At 46.0% G+C, this 22,616-nt stretch overlaps 1 protein-coding gene and 1 long non-coding RNA gene across 5 annotated transcripts in view; one reads left to right on the plus strand and one right to left on the minus strand.

Moving 5' to 3' along the window:
- The first annotated feature begins 10,266 nt into the window (after positions 1–10,266).
- Positions 10,267–22,616, plus strand: part of st3gal4 (ST3 beta-galactoside alpha-2,3-sialyltransferase 4) — a 39,018-nt gene continuing 26,668 nt past the window's right edge. For all 4 annotated transcript variants that reach the window (XM_056441734.1, XM_056441735.1, XM_056441733.1 and 1 more), the window contains exon 1: positions 10,267–10,531. The gene's annotated coding sequence lies outside the window, so the exon portion shown is untranslated. The remainder of the gene's footprint in view (positions 10,532–22,616) is intronic.
- LOC130211112 (uncharacterized) lies at positions 20,721–21,886 on the minus strand. Its single transcript, XR_008834936.1, has 2 exons — positions 21,694–21,886; positions 20,721–21,615 (listed from the first exon to the last, which is right to left on the minus strand). It is a non-coding gene; the product is annotated as an uncharacterized LOC130211112 (long non-coding RNA).

The following is a 22,616-nucleotide window of genomic DNA, read 5'->3' on the forward strand; positions in this document are numbered from 1 at the left end:
GAGACCGATGATGACAACTACATTGATATAAGTATAGACTCACCACTTGTCCCACGTGTTCCTCTGCTCTCCGCTTGTTGGCTGGTCCGGGGTTGTTTGGACTGTTGCATAAAACAAAAAAGTTGTTTAAATCTCCAGACCATCAAAGTAAATCATCAATACAGGAAAGTGATGCACCACTTACCGGCGAATACCCTGGGGATTGACGTCATCATAGGTCCTCTTGCACCCAGGTGGTTGTGGTGCAGGTGCAAGAGGGGGTCTGGCTGTAGTGGGGCTTGGACCACCAAGGCCGGGGCCAGCCGCACCATTGATTGTCGCCTGAAAGAGGACATTTTTTAATCATTTGTAGACCATCTTTTATTTAACAACCAAACAGAAAACATACAGTCTAATAACACTCAAATTAAATGTACTATTTAGTTGAATCAAATGATATTCAAATGCCCATGTGTGGAATGAATACACTTAGTTAAATAATGTATATGTTACTGCCACTGATTTTAAATTAAGGGACATCTTGCAACATGTTGTGAAATACCTGATCAAATTCCTACCATTGTACATTATGTACATTGTGCTGCTAGCATACTGAATAGTTACATTGTTAGCTTTTACAGTTATGGAGAGGCCGAGAAAAAAGGCCGAGAGATGGATGACAATCAGGGATGGCATTTTTTGAAATAAACATGGGTTCAGGGCCGGTTTACGCACCTGTATGTTTTAAAAGTACCGGTTTAGCACCGGTATCGGAAACAAGTATCAACTGACTCTAATTTATATGTGAAATTAACCGTAAGGAAACATTAAAATGACTTTAAATGTACATTGTGAGCAGCAGTTTGACCATGACATTTTAGAAACTATTTCAATGAGTTTGTCCTTCGACAACAAATACATCCACACATTAATCAACAAACCATTTGGGCTCTTAACTTCTTCACGTTCAGCATCTTTATTCAGAATAGCGGTCTGAAGACGTGTTGTGACTGTCTTGGCTGGTGTCAAGGTCAAAGTGAAGTTAAATGTAAAGAGGTTTACATGAAGGAGTTTGATGGAACATGATGACATCACAAGGTTCTGGGACAGGGATGTCTATGGCAACATGATGACATCACAAGGTTCTGGGACAGGGATGTCTATGTGTACATATTGTAAAGCCGTCTGAGGCTAATTTGTGAGAATGGGCTATACGAAATAAACTGAATTGAATTGAAAATCATCACCTGTGGGACTCAGTGACTTGTTTCTACAACTTCTAATATTCAATTGGAGAAAAAACAATAACACAAATAATCTACATACAACCTTCAAAGACACAAATTGTCTTTCGTGAACATACCTGAGCAGGATTGTATTAAATATCAAGACACCACTTGTTTGATTTAATTATAACTGTAATACTTCCTCATATTTGGTGTATTCTGATTGCACCTCTCAGCCGGGCTGATAAAATAAAATGAATCAGCCTCCCAAGCAGGACTGCTTAATACAATGCTTAATTGTGTGGTGCTCATACTGTTGTTATTCAGCTAGTGTTTGTGTGTCTGGTGGAAACATGCTGCATTATATTTCACTTTATTAAGTCAACACAATCAATTTGATGTTAAAATATTGTGGCAACACGGGGGACTTGGAGGCAAGATTTTGAAGAAAATCAAGAGATCCAGAGACAGTGGTGGAGTAACATAAAGTGACCTTTAATAAAAGTGAGAGGGAAAAGGGGGGATGGGTGGACAGAGTCAACAAACGGTTCCTCCTGGTCGGGGTCTTTGGCCTTCGGTCTCACGCCTGGTGTGACGCGGCTCCTTTCTCCTGTGTGGGCCGAGCAGAGGAGAGTGTCCATCCTGGAGACAGATCCTCCTCTGTTGCTCTGCTGAAGGTCCCTTCCCTTTTTTCCCTGTGAAATGTTTTTTCTATTTTTTTTCTTCCTGATCCGATGTGAGAGGTCAAAGGTCAGGGATGTCGTATGTGAACAGACTGTAAAGGCCCTCTGAGGCAAATTTAGATTCATGCCACCAAAAAAGAAAAGCGATATCCAAAGTGTCTTCACCACCCAGAGGAGAGGCTACGTATAGCTATCAAGTAGCCCAGGTCGTTAGTTAACATTAGCTAGTAACGTCAGACGGCTAACTACCCACACAGTGCGTACCGGCGTCATTTTGAAATGCATTCAGGAAACTCAGAAATCCAGAGCAGATGTAGTGCAGGCTGAGGAAGCAGCAGCTGGACCATCAGAACTTAAACTGATTGTGTTGACGTGTATCATCATGTCTGACGGTGTCATCATTGTCTACCTGCTTAATGTGAATTATTATGATGTTAAAACATGCATGTGCAGACGAGGTTAAGTTCTCTTTGCTCTTTAGGGAACAGTCAGTTTAAGCCACAGAGTGACTGTCATGAAGTGAGTGCAGCAGTGTCCTGGACGTGGGGAGTGACCAGTACCAGCCTGATCCGAAGTTCATCCGAGTCCAGCGACTTCAGCACAAGAAGTTACGCTTTCAGGCAATGTGGTTCAGTCAGTATCTGTGGCTGCACTGCAGCCCTACATTGGAAAAGGTACTTTGTTTTGAGTGTGTCAAAGCATACACACCATCAAAAAGACCACTCTGGAGAAAAAGAAAGACCCAGCCTTCTGCTTAAGGATGAGCAGCGTTTGACCTCAGGTGACCTTTATGAGTCTGCTGAAGACAACCTCCATAGTGATGTCTCACTGTGCTCTCACAGGTATTATACCAGCAGTTCAATATAATTGACTTGTATATTTGAAGTGAATGGTGTAAAAGCTGCATGGCGCGTGTCTCATCAGAAGCTCATTTATTATACGTACATTTATATTATTATTTTACATTAATAACAAGGTGAGGTTGATAGAAGCCGTCTTACTAACACGTCACATGACGCTGTGTTATTTGATGAAAATACACAAAAGGACAAAGTGGCCCTTTCTTATTTATGTGTAATTATCTGTGTGTCAGTTTAGTGTCCAAAGCTGATCATGATGCTGAGACCTTGTGCGGTCGACTGTTGCTCCACCTAATCTTTTTTTAGACATTTCATGATGACAGGCAGGCACGTGCACAGACATTTTGGGGGGCAGGTGCTCAAACCAAAAAGAAGGGCACCCATCGGCCAAATGATTTTTATATTGATCGCTGTAACTTGAAGTTAGCAAGTAATTAAAACACATTGTGTCGTGAGAAGACATGAGAGCTAAACAAAATGAAATATTTTCTATTAACAATTACAATTAGTTTTTATTTACAAAATGATAGGAGCAAAAAATGCCATATAATAAACAACTTACTAACTTCGACCGCTCGGTCATGCCGTGAAATATCAAACCTCTGTAAAAAAGTTACAAAGCCTCAGTCTGATATTTCCCGGCATGAATTCACTCTGGGTTAGTTATTACAAGTGTTGTTTTTTCTTGCGTTTACTCTTTTCACCCTCTGCAATTGTTAGGGGTGAGCAAGGCAGGAACCCAAAAGCAGCACAAGGAGTTCTTTCAAAATAAAAAGGTTTCTTTAATTGTGTACTGAGCAGAACCACAGTCTGGCAACAGGAGAGAAACTAAAGATCCAACAACATCAAGGGGTGTGAGTACAGTTTAAGTAGGCAGCGTCCTAATTGACGATCAGTCCCAGCTGCTCCGGCAATCACCGCCCAGGGCAGGGAGGAGACAGCCACACCCTCTTGGTGAGCCCTAGGGTAAACACACAGGAGACAGAAGGACAGGGAAACACAGGGAAACACTGTCTTGTCTTGACGACAACATGACAGCAATGCTCATACAAGATTGATCTTTGTAAAACTGGAACAGACAAAACAAAGAGAAACATAATAATAATAATAATACATTAATTTTATAAGGCGCCTTTCAAGGCACTCAAGGTCGCCGTACAACATATTTTAAAAAAATGGACACAATTAAAAAGCAGAACAGTTAAAAAGCAAAACAGTTAAAAAGCAGAACAGTCTGCAGCAGAGCAACCAAGAGGGGAACAGGTCAGCCATAGGCCTGCCTGAAAAGGTGAGTTTTGAGGTGAGTTTTGAATAAAGTGATAGAGTCAATGTTTCTGATGTCAGGGGGGAGAGAGTTCCATAGGCGAGGGGCAGAGCGGCTGAAGGCTCGTGACCCCATGGTGGACAAACGAGCTGGGGGGACAGTCAGGTTGATGGAGGAGGCAGACCTGAGAGACCGGGTGGGGATGTTGATTTGGAGGAGGTGAGACAGGTATGGAGGGGCGAGGTTGTGGATGGCCTTGAATGCATGGAGCAGGATCTTAAAGTCAATGCGGTGTTTGATGGGAAGCCAGTGGAGTTGCTGTAGAACAGGGTGATGTGACAGATGGAAGGGGTTTTGGTGATGATGCGGGCAGCAGCGTTCTGGACCAGTTGGAGCTTATGGAGGAGTTTCTGGGGGAGACCAAAGAGGAGGGAATTGCAATAATCCAAGCGGGAGGTGACAAGAGAGTGGACCAGGATTGCGGTGCTGTTACATTACATTACATTACATGTCATTTAGCAGACGCTTTTATCCAAAGCGACTTACAATAAGTGCATTTCAACCTAGAGTACAAACTAAGAACAACAAGAATACAGGAAGTAACATTTCCTCAACATAGTCGAACTACAAAAGTACCATAAGTAAGTGCTATCTAAGTGCCACTGAAGTGCTAATCTGTGTTTTAATCCAGATATAGTCGGAAAAGGTGTGTTTTCAGTCTCCGACGGAAGATGTAGAGACTTTCTGCTGTCCTGATGTCAGTGGGGAGCTCGTTCCACCACTGAGGAGCCAGGACAGCAAACAGTCTGGATTTCGAGTGATTAGCTCGAGGTGCAGGAGGCACAAGTCGATTGGCTGTTGCCGGCGGAGCGAACGTGCGGGGTGTGCGGTGTGACCATATCCCGGATGTAGACGGGCCCGATCCGTCTAGAGCACGTACGCCAGGACCAGTGTTTTGAAGCGGATGCGAGCAGCCACGGTAACCAGTGGAAGGCGGAGGCGGAGTGGTGTGGGTGAATTTCGGGAGGCTGAAGACCAGTCGAGCTGCTGCATTCTGGATGAGCTGCAGGGTCGGATGGCCTTAGCAGGTAGACCAGCCAGGAGGAGTTGCAGTAGTCGAGGCGTGAAATGACCAGAGCCTGGATCAGAACCTGCGCCGCCTTCTGAGTAAGAAGAGGACGTATTCTCCTGATGTTGTGCAGCATGTACCTACAGGAACGCGTCGTCGCAGCGATGTTGGCCGTCAGGGAGAGTTGACTGTCGAGTGTCACCCCGAGGTTCCTGGCAGTCCGGGTAGGGGCCAACACAGAGCTGTTGAAGGTGATAGTCAGGTCGTGGGTGGGGGAGCCTTTCCCTGGAAGGAATAGTAGCTCAGTCTTGTCAGGGTTGATCTTCAGGTGGTGAGCAGACATCCACTGAGAGATGTCAGTCAGACAGGCAGAGATTCGTGCCGCCACCCGTGTTTCGGACGGTGGAAACGAGAAGATCAGTTGGGTGTCATCAGCATAGCTATGGTAGGAGAAGCCATGCGAACGAATGACAGAGCCGAGAGAATTTGTGTACAGAGAGAAGAGGAGGGACCCAGGACGGAGCCTTGAGGAACCCCAGTAGTGAGAGGACAAGGATCAGACACAGATCCTCTCCAAGTTACCCGGTAGGTGCGGTCTTTAAGGTAGGAAGAGAAAAGAGCGAGTGCAGTGCCTGAGATCCCCAGGTCCTGAAGAGAAGAGATCAGGATCTGGTGGTTCACGGTGTCAAATGCTGCAGAAAGGTCGAGAAGGATAAGGACAGAGGAGAGAGAGGCTGCTCTAGCAGTGTGAAGCTGCTCAGAGACAGCAAGGAGGGCCGTCTCTGTCGAGTGGCCGGCCTTGAATCCAGACTGGTGAGGGTCAAGAAGGTTGTTACTGTGGAGATAGGAGGACACTTGGCTCAAGATAGCTCGCTCCAGAGTTTTGGAGAGAAAAGGAAGAAGAGAGACCGGTCTGTAGTTGCTGACTTCAGACGGTCGAGCGTGGGTTTCTTCAGGAGAGGGTTGACTCGCCTCCTTCAGAGAGTTAGAAACAGCCAGTTGAGAGGGAGCCGTTAATAAGATGGGTGAGGAAGGTCAGAAGGTCAGGAGCAATAGCCTGGAGAATGGGAGACCGGACGGGGTCAAGGGCGCAGGTGGTCGGTCGGGCGGAGGTCACCAAGCTAAGAACTTGATTGGGAGACAAGGGGGTGAAAGAGGAAAGAGAGGGGATGAAGAAGTTAGTGTTGGTGAGGTGATAGAAGATGGATTTGTAAAGGAGGAGCGTATGTCGTCTATCTTGTTTGTAAAGTAGTCGACAAAGTGGCTCGGCAAAAGGGTGGAAGGAGGAGGGGGACAGGGGGGATCAAGGAGGTTGGAAAAGATAGAGAAGAGTTTTTGGGGTTAGAGAAGGAAGACTGAATTTTGGTCAGGTAGAACGAGCTTTTGGCTGCAGAGATAGAGGAAGAGAAGGAGGAGAGGAGAGATTGATAGAAGAGCAAGTCTTCCGCTTGATTCGATTCGCCATTTTCTTTCCGCCGCAGGGTGGCTCTCTCGGTGCGCACCGAGTCCGACAACCACGGAGCCGGAGAGGATTTCCGAACCGGTCGTGTCTTAAAAGGACAAAGAGAATCAAGAGATGAAGACAGGGAAGAGAGGAGAGTGTCTGCGGCAGAGTTAGGATGCATGAGTGAGAAGCAGTCAGTTGAGGGGAGAGCAGATAGGACAGAGGAGGCAAGAGAGGAGGGACAGAGGGTGCGAATGTTGCGGCGTACAGGTGCAGAGTCTGTAGATATGGGTGGGTTGTCAGTACCAGAGAGCGAGAGAGAGTAAGTTGGGTGTGAGTGAAGGGCGGAGGCGGTTGATATTTCGGAGGTGGAAGTAGGCAGACCGGATGGTGGTGTTGATGTGAGTGTGGAATGACAGTGTGCTGTCGAGGACGACACCCAGACTCTTCGCCTGAGGGGAGGGGGAGACCGAGGAGTTGTCTATTGTAAGGGTGAAACTGGGATGCTTGGTGAGAGTGGACTTGGAGCCAATGAGGACAACCTCGGTTTTATTGCTGTTCAATTTGAGGAAGTTTGAGGTGAACCAGTCTTTGATTTCCTGTAAACAGGCACAGAGGAAGGGCGGAACGTGGAAGAGGGTTTGGAGGAAACATAGAGTTGGGTGTCGTCCACAGTAACAGTGGAATTGAATGTTATGTTTGCGGAAAATGAGTCCAAGTGGGAGGAGGTAGATGATAAACAGGATAGGACCAAGGACAGAGCCCTGGGGAACACCGGAGGAGAGGGGAGGTGTGATGTGAATGATTTTAACTGAATGAACTGAGTACGGCCAGAGAGATACGAGTGAAACCATGAAAGGGGTGTGTCTGAAATTCCAATGGAGGCTAGTCGATCAAGGAGGATGGAGTGGGAGATGGTGTCGAAGGCGGCGCTCAGATCGAGGAGGATGAGGATTGATAATAATCCAGAGTCCGCTGCCACATACCACATAAAACAATGTGGTACAAGCATGTCGGGGCGAAATTCTCACAAGAACTCAAATAAATGCCCCGTCGGATATCAAAACACATTTGGGGGGACTTGATGACAGAGAGTCATTTTTATTCTTAAATGCTGATGAATGAAAAAAAAGGGCTCCAGCAGAAAGGGCCCTTTTCTCATCCAGGGCAAAAGGGCTGGTGCTTGAGCACCACTAGGGCTCTATCTGCGCACGTGCCTACTTGACAGGTGAGGCTCTCCTGACATGTCCTGCTATGCTTCCATTTACTGGAGCAACATGTCCAATGCAGGACCCTCACTTGTAACCTACTTCTTCCACCGCTGCTCGTCTCGGCGTTTCTCTTATATTAGCTGTTACATTCAGAGGTTTAAAAGGAAGAAAAAAGAGAGAAAAAAAGCAAAGTATTTCCAGATGTTGTGCCCTGTGGGATAAAAAAGTCCAGTCTGAAGCACATCGAGGAGGCATGTGGCACATATTCACAATAACCTGGAGATCACGTGGAGCATTTCGATGACCTGTGTGCTTCAAGTTCAACGCCATGCAGCGCCTTCAGGTTTCAGCTTGTATTTTATTTTTATTTTTTTAAAGACATGGAATTTGGATCTGTTCTCTCCAGCGCGCGTGCCCACCTGCGCATGCGTCGCCGCGTTGAGAGAGAGAGAGAGAGAGAGAGAGAGAGAGAGAGATTTGAGATTTTGAAAAAAACTTTATTTCAAACTGTGCACCACATAAACCAAATTGCAATCAACTCCAACCATTTTATCTGCAGCACCAATCCTGAAAAAGAAAATTGTTCATGGTGCTCAGGTTCTTTCATAACAAAAAACAAAAACTGCTCCACTGAGGCCAGGAGGTGTCCTGCCCTCAGTCGACGTCGCCTCTCGCCCTCGTCTCCTCGTCCTCCACCAGCAGCACCTTCTTGAGGTCGCACAGGATCTTCTTCAACCTGAAGAACTCCTGCTGCGTGAAGGCTCCTCTCTCGTCCCTCATTGTGAGGACGGTGGCAGAGAGGAAGAATTTGTCCTGGCAGAAGTAGTCCTTCACCTTCACATGCCACATCTGCTTTGTCTTGCGGAGGAAGTCTTTCAACTCCTCCACACTGTAATGTGGAAGAGGGATGTATTCCCCCTCCTCCGAGCTGTACTCTGGCTCCGCCCTCCTCTTCGACCTCCGCCTGCCCGCCACCTTCTTGGCCTGTGGGTTTTCTCCTTCCTCCCTACTCTTCCTCTTTAGCCGGGGGACTCTGAGGCTCTCCTCCTCCCCCTCCATGTCCACCTCACTGTCCGACAGCACCACCTCTCTGGCACCTGCCCCCCTCTCTTCATCTGACTCTCCTTTGTCCTCTTCCTCACCTTCTCGGGCCACCTCAGCCCCAGCCCCACCCTCTTCTCTCCTCTCAACCTCACCCTGCTGTCCTATGACCGTTTCTCCCTCGTCTCTCCTCTCCTCCACAACCTCTTGGTCTACACCAGCCCCTCCCTCCTCTCTCCCCTCCTCCTCTTCCATCTCCTCACCCTCACCCTGCTGGCCTGTGACTGTCTCCCCCTCTCTTTCCTCACCTTGCTGGACTGGACCAGTGCCCCCCTCCTCTTCCTCCCCCACAACCTGCTGGGCACCCCCCATCTCCGCCTGCTCTCTCTCCTCATCCTGCTGGGAGCCTCCAGCTCCTGCCTGCTCCCTCTCCTCCCCCCTCTGGGTCCCTGGTTGCTCCCCCTCCGCCCCCTGCTGTGCACCCCCCGTGCCCTCCGCACCCCCCTGGTTCTGCCCCCGAGGAGCCGCCCTGCTGGCGTTCTGCTCAGCAGCTCTCCACCGGTGGCAGTCCCTGGCTATGTGCCCCTCTCGCCCGCAGATGAAGCACCTCCGCTCCCTGAGGAGATGTAGATGGGGTAGTTGTGCCCGCCACCCTGATGAACACCCGGAGGCAGAGCTCTTCTCCCCTGTTGTTCAGGATCATGAGAGATGCCTCCGGTGGGACCACACGTGCCTCATCCGGGAGGACTTCCACCCTGAGGGGATCTTCCTCAACCGGGACACCACCTTCCCGTGCTTCACCAGCTCCTTCAAGATCACCTCCTCTTTTATAAAAGGAGGCACGTTGGCCACGGTGACCCGAACCGACGGTGTGGCCAGCGGCGCCACCGGCACATACATGCCGCTGATGACCACCCCCGACACCACCACCTCGTTCACTTTCGTCACGCTGTCTAAAAACAGCACCACCGCTCCGTTCATACGGGCAGCGGACCGCACGCAGCCGTCGCCGACCACGTCGCCCACTGCCAGCCCCACCTCCTCTTCCGAGCACGGGAAACTCGGCGCTACTCTAATGCCGTGTTCCCGGGTGAGGAAGCTCATGTCCTCCATGACTCCAGCTCCCCGCTAGCTCCCCGCTAGCCGCACGCCGCTAACGCGCACACAGACACACAAACAAAACCCTCCGTGAACTCACACACTCACACAGACATTCAGGTGAATCCACAGACACTCACAACAAACATACCTTCTTAAAACGCCACTTTTTAACGGGGAAAACACCGTTAGCCAAACAATTCGCCTCTGCTCCACAAACTCACGTCCTCTCACGCTGAGAGAGAGAGAGAGAGAGAGAGAGAGAGAGAGAGAGAGAGAGAGAGAGAGAGAGAGAGAGAGAGAGAGAGAGAGAGAGAGAGAGAGAGAGAGAGAGAGAGAGGGCGGGGAGAACGTGCTGTAACAGTAAAAGCTGCCCCCGTCGACCCACCAACGGAACAGTGTGCCCTGTGGTTGGCGCGCGCGCTCCTTGTTTCCTGCTACACTGTTCTCGAAAGATAAACTTCTTTTGAGATGCTCACATGACATCAGTGCTTCTCCCCCGGTGTGCGCGCGCTACTGGCGGACGACGGGTATTTATCGTTTGCCCACGCAGCGCGTGTCACCAAAAAGCAACGTGAACTTGGTTGCAACATCTTCGTCCGGTCACAAGAGGCTCGCTGCGGAGATCGCAGCTCATCTGTCCGGCAGCGTTGCTGGTAAGTAAGACCCCCACTTTTCGAGCTAACGCAGGGCGTCCTGTGTGTGTGTGTGTGTGTGTGCGTGTGTGTGTGTGTGCTTTATTTTCTACATGCTGCAGGCATGAAACACCACTAATCTGCTATAACTGGCATCACAAGATTTAATATGGCAGCCACAAGCTTTGAATTGGTTTTATTTGGATGGAGAGATGACACACACAAAAAAGCAACAACATCCACTGCATCCTATTTGGGAGGGATACTGCCATATGTTCCTGGATTTATGTTCTTATGATCCCTGAGATCGGTGGCATTGCATCTGAGTTGAAGTGGGATTTGAGTCTCAGTTGAAACCCAGAGCTTTACCGGTTTCCTTTCCATGCTCTCCTTCTAATAATTAGGCTACAGACGACAGGATGCTATTGTGACACTATTTTAAATATTGTTGGCTGATAGCTGAGAGGCTGTGAGGAGCTGCGTTGACTTTGTTGCAATAATAACAGAGTCACCGTACGCATTACATTTCATTGAGCTGACGCTTTTATCCAAAGCGACTTACATTCATACACCAGCTATGGGGAGCAATTCGGGGTTAAGTGTCTTGCTCAAGGACACATCGACTAGGGCGGGGATTGAACCACTGATCTCTTCACTTGATTGAAAGATGGACCTGCCAACCACAGGCCCTCAGTCGTCCCGCATTGTTTTTACACCCTGAATTTGACCGAGAAGTACACTCAAAAAAATAATTATCCAAAAAACCTTGACTAAGTATTTCAATTACATGTACATTTTCCATGTAATTTCATTACATAAGTTCAATGTAAACCATCTAATTAAACATTATGCTTTTCTATCCCATTGAGTCAGTCTGAATAAATTGAATAATCCTTATGAGATTTGATTAAATTAAATTGATGCAAATTCATACATAAACCTTATGTATTATTACATATAAAGTTAAGGGGACATTTTACATAAACCTAATTTGTTTAATCAAGTATTATATATTTGAAACAAATCACTAATGCATACAAGGACAATTCAGAAGGCTTTATTGACGAATACCAAAAAAAGTGTTAAACAGGTATACAAACAGTCACAATATGACACCAACAACTTAAAAATTAGAGTTGTGATTATGATCATTATGATGAATAGTAATACAAAATGGATTAATTATTAATAAAACTGATACCAGTATTGGTAAACCTGGGTAATGGAACAATTAGAACACAACATTTTAGTCATGAAGTGTTAAACAGGTATACAATATATCCAGTCTAGTCATGCATTATGACATCAACAACTTAAAAATTAGAGTTGTGATTATGATGAATAATAAAATACAAAATGGATTAATCATTAATAAAATGGATACTGTAACGTAATTCAGAATTGACCGCCTGGAAGAGTTTATACAATAATCCGAGTCTGCTGTAGTTCTCTCCATTAGGGAGACATTTATTCACTGATCAAAAGCAAAGTACAAACCACGGGGAGCTCTCCTCAACATGCAAGTTGAAGCCCGAAAACCACACTTCTCCTTTAGCACATCAAGATTCCATCTTTTATACCCAGATCTCGTCACAGGTGCATATCCCATCCCTCGTACCCCCGGGTGGGGGCTGTCTGTTGGCCGTGTGCCCCTCTTGGTATGTGTAAATACTGATAACAAGTGTGAATGTTGAATACTGTCAGGCGTGTAGCTATCCTTGAGCTGCAGACACAATATCTCTCTCTCCACACAGGCAAAGTGCCGTCTCTTCTGGTGCTTTGCCGGAACCTAGACATTACGGTCCCTTCAATAAATCAGATTAATATTAACAATCCCCATTTTTACATAATTCATTATGTAACTCAATTTAATATAAATCTAGAAGAACTGGCTCGATCAGTGACAGGGTGGAGATCTGAACATTTTAAGTAGAAATAAGTGTTGTGTGATATCCAAAAACTTGAAAGATGTCAAAAGAAGCTAAGCTGAACCCTCTTATATCCAGGATCTTTATATTCCTCGTACTAGAGAACCGTTGTCTCCAGGTATTTGTAACCCTCTCCTTTCTACTGGATATTCCTCTGAGCACATAGTATGCCAATACAAAAACAGTATGAAAAACCTACCTATCATAACAGTCTCACGCCTCTTTAAGTGTGTGCTTGTGTGCACTATATGGGATATGATCAAACCTTCGCAAGTTATATGTACAGGAAGGGAGCGTCCAATTCGGTTTCTTCCTCGGATCCGTCGCCGTTGATACTTATCTGCTCCCCATCGTCCCCATCCTCTCCATTAGTTCTCGTCACTCAGTGTGACCCCTGTCCCAGTCCACGCCGGTTACTTTAAGGAATGTGAGGTTTCTTGCTGACGTCTCCCCCCTCGTCTCTCTTATCGTTATTGTGTCTGAGCCTCCTGGTCCTCTCTGCAGTCTCCTCTCTACCGGTTCAGACTGGAGCAGCACAAGGCCGCTGGGTCTGTCTCTGTCTGGCGTTGTTGACCCTTGTCTGAGGGAGAGAGCTGTGTGTGCCCTCTGAATCATCTTTTAGATGTAATTTAAGCCTAATATAACACAATGTAAAAATGTAATACACCCTATTGTTGTGGAAGCACACAATTTGAACCATTTTAACCAGCACATTCCCCCCTTGGGAGACAGAGGTCTCTCACCAGACCGAAAATGTTGTTGCTCCTTTGACTCTTCTGGTTCATGTACTTTGCGTACAGCAGGAACCACTCATGCATCAGGTTACTAGCACCTGGTGGATGAATGCATGAGCTGCTGCAGGTCTTCTTTGGGGTCGGGTCCTTTGGGGTGTTATTGCTTATATCTTGTTATCGATTATTATCACAACACATAAGAAAACAGAAATGCCCTTTTATAAGGGTTACTCTACTAATGTCACTTAAGGCAACTCGACTAGTCAATGGCAGAATATGCTGTTTTTCTCAGGTGGTTAGACCTGATAAGAAATGCAAGCCACAACAATATTAGGTTATAAAACACATTTATCAGAATCGCAGGGTTCTCTAGAGACACCCTGATGAACCGACATCATCGCAGGTCAATCTGACCTTTAGTCCGATAATGGCTGTTACCTCCTATTGCTAGGGACCACGTCTTCTTCTTGAGGGTTCCATGAGACGGGCATTGTTCTTTCAGCTGGGCTCCCCATATTGTGTTCCTCCTCTCTGTGAGTGTGAAGGTCATCCCCCTCTCCAGCTCCCTCAGCCGGCTGCTGGTGTTCTGGTGTGGATTGGCCACGCCTTGCTTCTCCTCTCCTCTGTGGCCGGCAGGGCTTTGCCGTGATGGTCTCCTCTCCTCTGGCCTTCCTTCAGGTGCTTCTGCCTCGGTGCAGTGTGTGATGTGGTTCCGTGCTTTCTCTCCACTGCGGCGGGCGTGGTCAGTCCCATCAGGTGGGGTCCAGTCTGACGTGGCTCATCCCCCTTCCTCGGATGGACCTCCTCCTCCTGTGGGTCTGGGCCGACGTGCTTCTCCTCCGTGGCTCCTTCCACCTGTTGAAACAGTGCTTCCTGCCTACCTGCCGCTCCCTGGAAATAGCTTTGTATTTCTTTGGCTAACAGCTCCCACGGGGACCTTTATGAGGTCTCCCTGGTACGTTACGGGCCGAGGCCGTCCGGTCAGCCTCTCATGGGGAGTTAACTGTGTACTACGGTTAGTTTGTATTCTCATGCTCATTAATGCCCACGGCAGAGCCGTCAGCCAGTCCATTCTAGTCTCCCTGCAGATTTTGGCTAGCTTTGCTTTCAGTGTACCACTAGCTCTCTCTCTCTCTCTACCAGTCCCTGGGACTGGGCATGATACCCCCATCTAACCTCTGTTTGACCCTCAATGACAGACATATTTATTCATTATCGTGTTGTCAAAAAACACAACAAATTACTCACCTGACAAAATCAAGACTGGTTGCTGTTCTGGCTTCTCAGTGGTGGACCGAGCTCCTCACTGACATCAGGACAGCAGAAAGTCTCTATATCCTCCGCCGGAACCTAAAAGACACACTTTTCCAACAATACCTTGGATAAAAACAGATTAGCACTTCTTATCAGAACTGATTATTGACTTACTTCTCTGGTTAGAAACTAAGCTCCAGTTATAGCCTCAGCTTTGGCTGCTGGGCGGCTTCCCCCCCTCTGCTGAATCTGTCAATCACCACCAACACATATTGTTTTGCTTACCGGTCTGATTATATCAATGAAATCAAATAACACTATGGCTGTCTTGGAGCTGGAATATGGCCTATCGGAGCGATGTGCGACTTTCTCATGTCGTGCTCCGCAACTTACGCCTGATCGCACAGGATTGTTGACTGTGGGTAACCCGCATCGAGACCACCAGGTAGCCTGCAAAGCCTCCACCACCTCCCCCTGGCTCCATGGAAATCACCATGAGCCACCAAAACCAACTGAGGAAGGAGTGAAACAGGTGCTACCACCAACCCGTATGAGACTGGAGCACCCTGTTAACCTTAACTGCTCCTCTTGAGAGGCAGTCGACTCAACCTCCACGAGAGCCCTCATGGAGGCTGCAGGATCAATGTCCTCACTCCCTTCACGGAGTGTTCATGAACATCTCCTGCCTGATACAACACCATACAATACAAAATCAAAAGAAGTACCGTGAGCGGCACATTTAACAACATCATGGAGTGCAAAAGCTCTAATAAGTCATTAGCTGTCCTTGCATTCCTGTCGGTCATGTCAAGTTGTTGAAATGCACATAGTTGAGACAGTCCACATCCTGATTCTAAACCTACTGCTATCTGATCTATTGGTCTGTACTCGTCTGGCCCTCCTCTGCGTACTCTGGCGTCAACATAGATTGTCGAGCCAGCTTCTAGGTCAAAAACAACCTTTTCTTTCTGTCCTTTTATCTTCCTCTTTCTCTCTCACTGTCTAAAACACATGTTAAGTCGCTCCCTTCCCCCTTTTGAAATAGGATGGAATTCCTAAATCCATCCTTTTCAATAATAATAATACTAATAAGCAGTCAAAATCTAGAAGCAAAAAGAAAAGAAAAAATGCATCTGCCAAATCATTGCAGGAGAACCATGTCTTGTCTGGACCCACAGCGTTCATCTTGCTTGGGTTAGGAATGTCATAATAAGTCGGCATAATTGTTAACGGACAGGTTACAAATTTATTTATTGGCCCCAAATCAAGGCCCATTTTCAAGGGTTAGGAAATGAATTAATTAATGTATTCCAGGGAGCCCTCGTCCGCTCCAGTACACCTGCCTATAACAGCCATTCTATGGTTTAAAAATATATATCTAAAGTCTGTTCCATCCTTAAGGGATGCTGGTGACGATTAAATTGGAATCGTACGCGGTTTTAACTCTATCTCTACGGGAGCTATCGGAATCAGTCACACATCAGTTCACCCTTTAGTCCACAAAGTGTCTGGAAATAAGCTTAGCATGTTGTCAGTGTCCCCATGATCAGTGTTCTCTCTACTATGTGTGTGTCTAAGCATGTGTCTCTAATACTAACTGGACCTCCGATGTGTGTGCAGTTCTGTATATGTTCTCAGATGTGGAGTAATGCAAGTGTTTATTTTGTGTGTGCACCCAGTCCGTAGCCTCAACCTCTGCTTTCACCATTGTTCTTCTCTGTGCCTCCACTCTGGACCAACACTGTGATGTGGAGCTGCGGTGTCAACGACTGCATACAATCTGCAGCTCTGGTGTTCATTCACCGGCCGCTGCTACTCCTTGCTGCTCTGCATAGATCTCCAAGCCTCCACAGTTGGGTTTTCATGAACCTCAATCTCGTGTTGCAGGCAGTCCCTCAGGATCTCAGATCTCATCTTGTATCAAGGAGGAGTTAAGGGCACAATGTCTTTGGTCCCCTGGTGGCGAGTCGGGATGCAGGACTTTGAACCAAAGTCTCCACTGCTGGCTGTTGTCATGCAGAGGTGTGATGTCATCATCATCTACTCTGTCCCACCGGACGCTTTGCGTCCTGTTCAGTGTCTCTTTAGTCTCCAGTTGAATCATTGGCTGACTAGTGGGCGTGGCACACTTCTGTTCAGTGGATACAGTTCGCTGTCAGCTGTTGGATCTGGGTACGCCTAATTTTGTGTCTCTGGTCCGGGCCTGGTGCCGTGGATCACTGTTGCCTTGTGGCTGTGGCTATGTGTTGGGTGCTTGTGTGGGCGGGGGATAGACATTATAGGGGTACTGTTGTGGTTCTGACTGAGATTGCTGACCCTGTGGTGGTAAACTACACGCATCTACCCAATGTCCTGGCTGACCGCAGTTGAAACAGTTATAATATCTACTTCCTCTGAAGCCCCAGTTATTACCCCTCTTAGTCCTCACTCCTCTCCTTCTTTTAGTGCTGTTCTCCCAATGATGTGAGGCCCCATTTATGGGCTGTTGACCCGCCTGTTGCGGATAATAAGGTTGCGGGAACTGGGCTTGAGGTGGTGCTAACGCGGCTTGCTGTGGCTGTTGATAGACCAGTGCATATGGATCTGGCGGAGGGGCTGGATATGGATTATATGGGACGTAAGGTCCAGGTGACTGTGCTGCTGTCTGCTGCACCGAGGTTTGTGACATTTGCTTTGCTTCTGCTTTGGTCAGGTTCATCTTTTCCCTACTCTGTTTATTTTTATCTATCTGGCGTCTGACCTGAGCTTCCCAGTCATAGAAGTTCATGTCTATTAGTCCTCCTGTCCCTTTCAGCTCAGTCTTTATGGTCACAGTCACAGATGATTCTATTGACATCCTGAATAACTGTTCAGTCAAGCTATCCTCAAGAAAATCTTCCCCCAGTTTGTTGTTCCACAACTCTCTCATTCTACCTAAATAGGCTGCTCCTCCCTCACCATTCAGTGGTGGCATCGTCATTAGCTTAGAAACATTAACCATTATCTTAGTTGTCTCCATATCTTAACTGCTTAGGGAGGTGCCTTGTGGCTGAACAAAAACTGCAGTTATGATTGAAAGGGGTCAAATCTTTAAGAGACTGAGGAAAAAAATTATAATAAAAATATCTTTTAATTAACAATTCATATCCCTAAAAAATTGTAAAAAATAAACATATGGTCGTGCACTCTCTCAATTAATAATTATCATCAAACGATGTCTTCAGTCACTGTTCTGGCTCTCCTGTCTTGTAACAGTAGTGCGCACAGCGACAGCGCGCACGGCGGAGAGCTCAAGTTTGGGTGGAGGCGGGGCTGCTCTCTGACTTGTGAGTGCGGCGCGCGCAGCGAAGTGGGTAGGGGAGGGGCCGCTCTCCGTCCTGTGAAGGCAGCGCTTTTGTGAGGGCACGCAGCAGAGTGTGCAGCTGAGCACTTTTTCAGTTTTTAGTTGGAGCATGCATCTTCATTATTTTCAATTTGTCTAGCTTTTTCTGCACGTAACTGCTCTATTTATTTTGTCGAATGCTTTCTCACCTACTCTCTTCCATTTTATGGCCTTGGTTGGTTAATGAAGTATGTGTGTGCTACATTAATCTTTATTTTATATACCTAACTTTGGCAACACGATGGTGTCCATGGGTTAATTCCCTGAAGTAGCCTATCTGCCCACTGGGGTATGAGTCTCCCTACTTCTAGAGGCCCTATCTCGTATTGTGGGTGCAGTACCACTCCTGACCACTGTGTCTCCCTTCTATCCTGTACCTTGAGGCACTCTTGTCTGATCTTTCCCTATGTCCTGCCTCGTCCTTCCTGTCCACGTGGTTAGCTGAAGGCTAGCCCTCGTGCCTCAATGCTATCTGTCCCTTCGCTCCTGTCTTATCAGCTTAGAAGTGCGTATTATATTTATCGTATAGCGCATCAACAGAACATTCACAAAATGCTCATTGGTTTATATATAATGATATTTAATTGTTCCCCAGCGGAACTTTTATTCCTTTTAAGTCCATCTCTCCAGCTTCAGAATCACATTGTTTTAATGTATTAATAATATAGGTAGCGTTCCCAGTTTTATCAATCTCCCCCTTGTTAATCCACGCTTTCCCTTTTTCTCGAAATAGTTAAAGCAACACACCCGAGTTCACAACAAATGACACATGCTCCAAGAGCGCGCTCGGACGCACTCACACACACTCACTCACACACACACACCCTCACACACACTCTCATACACACTCACTTGGCCTCCCCAAGGTTCCTGTCTGCAGTTTGTGACACAGTTCTGTCTTTTATATGATACAATTCTAGTCAATCGGTCCCCGTTTTTTATAAGCTATTTCTAAACTATGGGTAGAGGCTTATTTAACTGTTGACAACAACATTTAGTTTCTCCAATCACAGACAGTCTTAAGACAAAAGGTCGTCTGCACACCTGTTGTTTATGAGGCCTCTTGTTGTCAACCGCCAAACCGCCGCAGACCCTCGTCAGGGGTCTGTGAAACGTCTTTAGTCTTTATCTTAAACCAGGTCACTAATCTGAGTTCGGGGTCCCCTAAAGTCATATATTCAGTTATTTATCTATCAAGCTATAACACGTTAAAGCAACATACACAGGTCAGGGTGAACGTGAGTTAATGGCCATAACTCACGACAACTTCATTTCAATAAGCACGCAGTTCATCAAGCACAGCTGGGATTTAAAGAAAAACACACGTCTCACAGCTTCAACATAACAGGAGTTTTTTTCACACACTCTATAATCTTTATCATGCGTTACTTATATTGCAGAATATCTTTTTATGTACCTACTACTTGAGCTCAAGATTTTAAACTCTATATCCTTTATCAATTATGTTGGTTTTACCGTCATATATGTATCAATATGTTTTGTTAACAAAATCGTTTTTCCCTTTTTCTCGAGAGAAGGAGTGTGAGCACCCCAAGGTCACAGCAAGTCACACACACACATACAGAATGATCCTTTCTCCAGTTGTCTTCCAAACAAGCAGAAATGTGATTTTTACACGTATCCTTTGAAGCCAGGAGAAAAGTTGCAATAACCAATACTATGAACTCAGGCGAGAAGCTTCTACTGTATCATAAGGATACAGCGCTCGTCCGCTAGGATTTGATAACACCAGTTCACAAATATTGTTTTATTTCTCCTTCACTTCATAGTACCCTCGTCAATGAATTTCCCGTTTTACCCCTTTTTTATGCCCCACAGAGACGTAGTCTGGCCGAGAACCTTTTTCCGAGGAATTCTCAGGGCACTTACGTGTCCCGATACACTCGGTGTTCAGGTCTCGTTAAAATCGCCACGAGCTACAGGAAACCCCCCACACAGTTTATTGAAAACAAAAAATCTCTCCCTGTGTCCATCGCATCTCGCAGAATACACACTAGATAAACTGTATTCTCTAATTTCCCCTATCACTAGGTGAATTATTAACTGACTCACTCTGTAGTCAGTACCAGCGGTTCTTATTATTTTAGTGGACACGCCTCAACACTTAAAATACAGAACATGGATTTCTAATCTACACTGACTCACCCAGCAGTCAGGACCAGCGGTTCTTTTTATTTTAGTGGACACGCCTCAACACTTAAAATCCAGAACATGGATTTCTAATCTACACTGACTCACCCAGCAGTCAGGACCAGCGGTTCTTTTTATTTTAGTGGACACGCCTCAACACTTAAAATCCAGAACATGGATTTCTCAGCTACACTGACTCACTCAGCAGTCAGGACCAGCGGTTCTTTTTATTTTAGTGGACACGCCTCAACACTGAAAATACAGAACATGGATTTCTACCGACTAAGAGCCGACCTCAGTCTTCCTCAGTCCCTTAGTCTTCCAAAACTCTATTAATTTACCTAAAGGCCCTAGTCTCCGAATTCCCTACTGCTAACACAGCTACAGCTCTAGATTCCCTAACTATCAATGGACACTCCCTATATCCCTAACAGTGTGATTATGTGTTTATACTTTACATGTGATCAGTTACAATTTCTAACTGTCTATTTTTTAATTTATGGGTAGAGGCTTATCCGCCGTTGACAACCTAATTTAGTGTACTCAATACAGACATTTTATTAAAAAGGTTGTCTTTACCTGTTGTTTATGAGGATCCTTTGGTTGTCAACCGCCGAACAGCCGCCGACCCTCGGTCGGGAGTCCGGTAAACGGACGTCACCGCTCTGGTCAAAAGCTCTTTGTTACTGTCCAGGTCAGTCAACCAACGGTCGGGGTCACCAAATTGTAACGTAATTCAGAATTGACCGCCTGGAAGAGTTTATACAATAATCCGAGTCTGCTGTAGTTCTCTCCATTAGGGAGACGTTTATTCACTGATCAAAAGCAAAGTACAAACCACGGGGAGCTCTCCTCAACATGCAAGTTGAAGCCCGAAAACCACACTTCTCCTTTAGCACATCAAGATTCCATCTTTTATACCCAGATCTCGTCACAGGTGCATATCCCATCCCTCGTACCCCCGGGTGGGGGCTGTCTGTTGGCCGTGTGCCCCTCTTGGTATGTGTAAATACTGATAACAAGTGTGAATGTTGAATACTGTCAGGCGTGTAGCTATCCTTGAGCTGCAGACACAATATCTCTCTCTCCACACAGGCAAAGTGCCGTCTCTTCTGGTGCTTTGCCGGAACCTAGACATTACGGTCCCTTCAATAAATCAGATTAATATTAACAATACCAGTATTGATAAACCTGGGTAATGCAACAATTAGAACACATAACAGCTTTTCCAGTGAACCTGACAACAGTACCACAAACTAGTAAGTCACTAGCTTCTTTACAGTCTTACCAGGTCAATATATCAATGTCCAACACGCCAAAATGTGGCTAGCTCAACTCTCCAGTGCTGACCATGTGAGCTCATTGAAGCATCTTGATTTTAAGTGTTTGGACCTTTGGGGACAACTTCTTTCCATTCAAGTTCATCAACACTTTCTGGATGAACTCAAAAGTGAATTTGAGTTCTCGGGGATAGCTCAGGTTGAGAGTGTAAATTAGGCCAAAGAGCATGGCACGTCCAAAGGCAACGCCTCTCAGATTGCATAGCAGCTCCACACCTTCGATCACCACTCCAAAGTCCTTTGGCTCGTCCTCTTTATCAGCACCTTCTTTGATAATCCTGTAAAGGCCCATGGTGGTCTGCGCTATCTCTCGCTCAGCTTCCTCACTGTTGACGTCCTGATGGTGAAAAACAAAGTGACCATTTTGAAAGAAAACATTGCAAGTTTAACACTGAAAGCTCACTGTAAAACTCACCAAGTACTCCTTGATGAGAGTGTTGCTGTCCTCATTGAGGGAGACACACAGAGGACACACTCCCTCTTGAGGTCAATGTCCTCACTCTGCAAAAGAAGGCACAATACAATTTTGAGTATCCACTTTAAGATATTTTTCAGGACATTGCTCATAACCCTTTTATTCTCACCCAAGGGATTACTATGACACTTGAAAGAAGGAATTTGTCCTTATGACATGTTCTGGCAAATTAGAAAGTATCCTACACTTGCATTTGTCAGCGTCACAGCGCTAAATCCAACTTGTATTTCATTAGTAATAAGCTATGACAAAATGATTAAAATAATATTCTGTTTGTTTATAACCAGACTAACAAAGCCACTAGTGTCAAACTGTGCGCAATGTACTCCTGAGCCAAGGTCGATGTTGCTTCGAATACCGTTTTCCCGTCGATACGAGTGAAATGTGAGTTTTCCCCCTCGTAAGACTATAAAAAAAAAAATGCAATTATGGATATCTAAAATTAAAAAGCCCATAACACATGAATGGCAAAAGCGAGGTAATTCTTCCTAGGAAGAATGTCAGTGGATATCTGAAATGTTCTTTTTGACCAGAAAATAATTAACTTACGGACATCTGCAATATATATCCAGTTTAGCTATTAAATGTTAAAACAGAGAGAAGTCAGCAGTAAAGTTATAGCAGTGAACATAACAGTGTAGTGTGTAGTTTATTTGCCAGTAAATAAATGCTACTACTCCTCAAGACCCAAGCCTTGAGAAAGAGAAGACATATTGCCCACTTGTCTGATGTGTATGACCTATTAGAAGTCAAAAGTCCTTGAGACTTTACACTTATCCCGGGGCAAAACATGTTTCCAACTAGGAATTTACAATCTAGAATATTTCCACTCTTAGGTCAAGGTTTCTTAAACCCCACTCCAG

Source organism: Pseudoliparis swirei, chromosome 20, assembly GCF_029220125.1.
Source record: "Pseudoliparis swirei isolate HS2019 ecotype Mariana Trench chromosome 20, NWPU_hadal_v1, whole genome shotgun sequence".
Classification (NCBI taxonomy): Eukaryota; Metazoa; Chordata; class Actinopteri; order Perciformes; family Liparidae; genus Pseudoliparis; species Pseudoliparis swirei.